The sequence below is a fragment of the Centroberyx gerrardi genome, chromosome 6 (genome assembly GCF_048128805.1).
Source record: "Centroberyx gerrardi isolate f3 chromosome 6, fCenGer3.hap1.cur.20231027, whole genome shotgun sequence".
Classification (NCBI taxonomy): Eukaryota; Metazoa; Chordata; class Actinopteri; order Beryciformes; family Berycidae; genus Centroberyx; species Centroberyx gerrardi.
In genome coordinates this window covers 32,015,323-32,020,484 of record NC_136002.1, presented here as the reverse complement: position 1 = coordinate 32,020,484, position 5,162 = coordinate 32,015,323, and the positions used below count along the sequence as shown (strand labels likewise).

The window sequence follows — 5,162 nt, the reverse complement described above, 5'->3', positions numbered from 1 at the left end:
TTACAACATCATGAGAGCTTTTCTCCTGCTACACAAGTCTGTGTCTGCTTGAGCTACGGTGGCCTGTAGCTGACACAAACAAAGTCACATTTTTGCCGCTCGCTCGTGTCTTGAAACTCCACTTCCTGTGTGGGGAATTAGGAGATTTCGGGCCAGAAAGTGAGCTTCGAAGGCCAGAAATCCCACTTGGGCCCGACGGTCCGTGCAGATTATCCTGCAGACTGCTGACTCTGGACGTTTGGCCCGATGAAATCTTTTTAAACATCTGAGAGTTTGTCGGGCGTGGTCAGGTTCTTTCTAAAGTGCAGGAAGTAACAGAAGTCCTTGGCTGACCAAACACTGAATAAAGAACTTCAGGTAATGATTTTTTCCCCAGATGAACCTATAGCACGCTGTATCCTGTCTGTTGTCCCTGCAGCGGTTGGAGGGATGGCTTGACCACGCCCACCCCGAGGTCTTCTCGCCGATCGCGACCCGGGAGGGCGGGGCTCGGCTCTTCGAGGACCAATGGGCTTCCTCCGCCCCCGACGGACAGGACTGTGAGCCGGTCAGCTTCGACGGGGGCCGCGTGAGGGCGTGGCTCGGGGTGCAGAGCCCCGCCCCCCCGGAGGGAAGGACTTCCTGTTCCAAGGCTGTGCAGACGGACGCGGAGCTGAAGGTAGTATTACTGTATTGTTAGTGCTTCTCAACATAAAGACTACATTTCCCATAAGCCCCGTTGCTTCCTAACATCAATCAAGCAAACGGAGCTAAAGCTGAAAGAGTTTCTGGCAGCAGATGGTGGAAGGAGGGAAAGGAAGATGGAGAAATCACTTCCAACATGTTGATCCTCTTCAGGGAGGGGGAGGGGGGGGGGGGGGCAGGAAGCAACGGGGCTGATGGGAAATGTAGTCTTAATGTGGAGAAACACCAGAACTAATAATACTACTGGTGTGAGATAGAGGAGAACAATCAGCTCCAACATGGACTCACTGGTTTACAGTCAATAGACCGAGGTAGAACTGTTAATATGACGATGATGTATTGATGTTTATAATGATACATGCAGCACCTTTAATAATGATGTCATAATTGGCTAGGAGACATTAATAGAGATAAGTAAGTGTGTAACTCTGCTATACCGTCTGCTAAGCTTGTTATACTGTGGAATTCATCAGTAACATTCAGCACACTGCATCACATGAACATCATCTGTGTGTGTGTGTGTGTGTGTGTGTGTGTGTGTGTGTGTGTGTGTGTGTGTGTGTGTAAAACCTCCTGACCTGACTCTTGACTTTGTGCTCTTCCATACTTTTGGGTCTGGCAGTCATGAGAGTGGAGATACACACACACACACACACACATACGCACACACTCCATATCAGGCAGTTTTGTGTGTGTTGTCTAAAGTCGTAAATTCCTAAGTTTACCCACCGTTGTAAAGATAAATTCCCATACAATCATGTGACACACACACACACACACACACACACACACACACACACACACACACAGTGAATGATGTCCTCTCTCTCCAGCAGCTCCATCCATATTTATAATCATCCGCCTTTATTTTTCTCTACAGAAGATGTAGAAATTCATCCAACTTTGTAAAGATGAAGTCCTATATAACTCTCTCTCTCTCTCTCCCTGTCTCTCTCTCCCTCTCTCTCTCTCCCTCTCTCATTACCAGTGAAAGCATCTATTTAGTCTTCTCCTCCATCTCCTTCGTCTCTCCTCGGCCGCTGAATGAATCCATAAAGTCTTGATTTATACGGCGAGTCTGGCTGCACTTTAACTATCGCCATAAAAACAGGAGAGAAACACCGACTTTTTCCATCCGTCTTCCCTCCATCCTCTCTCCTTCTTCCTTTCCTCATCTCTCTCTCTCTCTCTGTTTGTCTCTCTTTTATCCTGTCTGTCTCTGGGTTTACAAACAACTTTCCAGAGAGAGAGAGAGAGAGAGAGAGAGAGATGCAAAGAGAGATAAGAGAAATGGGTGGATGAGTTTCTCAGGGTCAAATCTGATAAGAAAGTGTGTGTGTGTGTCTTATGTTTGTGTGTGTGTGTCTTATGTTTGTGTGTGTGTGTGTGTGTGTGTGTGTGTGTGTGTGTGTGACAGTGCCACTCGGAGGGAAGCCACATGGTCGTCCCCTATCTCCACGACAACCACCATCACCGTGACGATACGCAACAGTCGTGCACTGCACCCTTCCCTTCACCGTCACGTGACCCAACAGCCCAATCTGATTGGACGAGGTGCAGACGTCAATCAGATCTCCAGGTAAGTTGATTTGTGTCAGTCGTCCATTTTTGCTTTATACAGTTACTGGATAAAAATGATCAATTAGAGGGAAGTTGTTGGTACTAAATGATTTATGATCCACTTAAAGCTGAGTAGGCAATTTATTTTAGAACCATTTTAGTAATATGTGTTGAAATTCTCTTTACATCCCGACAGCTATCAATAAATCAAAAAATCTGTTCTCTGTGTCTGTCCCAGGCTGTAATCAGTCACTCAAAAATCTCAGGGCGCCCGAATCTTAACAACCAATCAGGACGGCTCTTCCGCCCCGACCTGTCAATCACACGCGCACAGACAGTTTAGTCCCAGCTGTCAAACTGCAGAGAGAAAACTAATACACCCACAGAAGAGATGTAGCACCTTTAATATGACGATGTAACTCCACTCTTACACCTTTTTGGGACAAGTCTTCTCTCTTTGTATGTGTGTGTGTGTGTGTGTGTGTGTGTAAGTGTGCTTGTGTTACATTCCCGAAACACTTTCATCTGAAACGAATAAGAAATTTTGCCTGAAAACATGGAGGATTAACAGAAGCTCTCTGTTCTCCAGTCCAAAGAAGAGCAGTCCTGTTGTGAAGAGGCCGGCGTTCCCAGACTGCACAGCGAACAATGGTGAGAAAACAGTGATAAGTGTTCAGTGTTCAGTGTTCAGTGTTGGTGTTCAGTGTTCAGGGTTCAGTGTTCAGTGTTGGTGTTCAGTGTTCAGGGTTCAGTGTTCAGTGTTCAGTGTTCAGTGTTCAGTGTCGGTGTGCAGACGGAGCGCTGGAAGAGGCAGATCAGCTATAATACACAGAAAGAATATTTCAAAAAGCAGCGATGAGCAGAACAGTATCTTCAGCATAGCTTTAATGTATCCTGTGTTTTCTTGAGGAGACAATGCAAAATTTGGTTTGGACAGCAACACTGTCTTCGTCAAGACGTCTCTGTCGACTCCTTTAAATACAAGACAGGCAGCAGTAATCACTAGAGCACCCGTAGGTGCTGCTGCTCACATGGTCTGATCAGTAGAGCACTGGACAGAGAAATAGAAATAGAACACACAGAGATACCATCCATACTACCTTCAATAGAAAACAACAGGGAGACAATTACAGAATGTTATCAATACAAAAATCAAGCACTAATACAACGAGGAATAGAAAGAATCTCAAGCTGACACCTCTCCCTCCTCCCCCTCTTCCTCTTCCTCCTCCCCCTCCTCTTCTTCCTCCTCCCCCTCCTCTTCCTCCTCCCCCTCCTTTTCTTCCTCCTCTTCCTCCCCCTCCTCCTCTTCCTCCTCCCCTCCTCTTCCTCCTCCTCCTGCTCCTTGCCCTCCTCCTCCTCTTCTTCTTCTTCTTCTTCTTCTTCTTCTTCTTCTTCTTCCTCCTCCCCCTCCTCCTCCTCTTCCTTTTCTTCCTCCTCCTCCCCCTCCTTTTCTTCCTCCTCCCCCTCCTCTTCCTCTTCCTCCTCCTCCTCCCCCTCCTGTTCCTCTTCCTCCTCCTCCTCCTCCTCTTCCTTTTCTTCCTCCTCCTCCCCCTCCTTTTCTTCCTCCTCCCCCTCCTCTTCCTCCTCCCCCTCCTCTTCCTCTTCTTCCTCCCCCTCCCCCTCCTCCTCTTCCTCCTCCCCTCCTCTTCCTCCTCTTCCTCCTCCTCCTTGCCCTCCTCCTCCTCCTCCTCCTCCTCTTCTTCTTCTTCTTCTTCCTCCTCCCCCTCCTCTTCCTCCTCCTCCTCCTCCTCCCCCTCCTCTTCCTCTTCTTCCTCCTCCTCCCCTCCTCCCCCCCTCCTCCTCCTCCTCAGTGTGACCTCCAGCAGCAGGGGCTTCTCCTCCCTGCTCTCCCCAGCCTTCCTCTACCTCCTCCTGGCTGCAGCTCTGACTCTTCTGGCCTGTCTGGTCTGGGGCTTCCTGGAGCCTCCCTGTCACCGTAGCAACAGGTTGCCGCGTACCTTCCAGCTAGCGTTGAGATACGTCAACGGACCCCCGCCGACCTGAGGACCGCCCAGAGACAGACGTGGACAGTCTGGACAATGCACTTCTCTCTCTGGAGGACGGAGGTGTGAAACTCAGTGTGTAACATCAGGTGCAACGGGTCCGCAAGTTGCTAATCTGGTGTAGCCGTACTGCAGGCTACAGCGGAGGTCTGGAGAAATTCTCATTATAAATCGTGGGATAACCAGACCTTGCTGAGCCAAAGTCAGCTCTGATTGGCTTTGAGTCTGAAACAGGATTCTCCCACAATCCCCTGAAAACGGCACTTTTTCGGTTTGTTTTTCTGCCCGGGTAGAAAAAGTTTCCATCGCTAGCTTAGCTACAACGCTAGCTACTTTGCCGAGTGAATTCGAGTTAATATATTATTAATGTAGCGATCAAACTATTAGGGAAGTATCTGTCCACACCAGGGATTAAACAAGGTGACAGTTTTTGCTGTCACACGGTCATAGCCCACGCCATCATGTCACTTTTGTTTCGTTAGCTAGCTAACTGCAGCAACTTCCTTGTTGTAAGTAAACTTCCTACAACAGTAAACAGTGAGCAGCAGAGTTGGTTTGAATGGCGACAGCACACAGCGTCACCGCCCTTTTATAATTTTAATTTCTTTAGACCTCTGTAAGAAGTGTAGCTACGTGGGATTAGCAAGTTGCAAACCTGTAAAAATAACCATAATTATAAAATAAATATTAACTGTGTATTTTGGCTGCTGAAACAAGACAACACGTTTATCTACAAGTTTATAAACAAGTTATCCACACTTCTATGAAAGCACCAGCAACTTTTCTAGTTTTCACTGGCGGCCATGTTAGCACCGCCATCTGTCCTGCTTCGCGGCTCTGACTAGGAAACCACAGTGGTGTGATGGCAGCTGATAGTGGATGGTGAGTTGTGATTAAATCAGCTGTTTGTGT

The 5,162-nt window shown here is 47.9% G+C and overlaps 1 long non-coding RNA gene across 1 annotated transcript; it reads left to right on the top strand.

The window, feature by feature from the left end:
• The first annotated feature begins 2,123 nt into the window (after window positions 1–2,123).
• On the top strand, window positions 2,124–4,189 carry LOC144539390 (uncharacterized). The gene is made up of 3 exons (XR_013504923.1): window positions 2,124–2,263; window positions 2,834–2,895; window positions 4,059–4,189. It is a non-coding gene; the product is annotated as an uncharacterized LOC144539390 (long non-coding RNA).
• The last annotated feature ends 973 nt before the right edge of the window (window positions 4,190–5,162 follow it).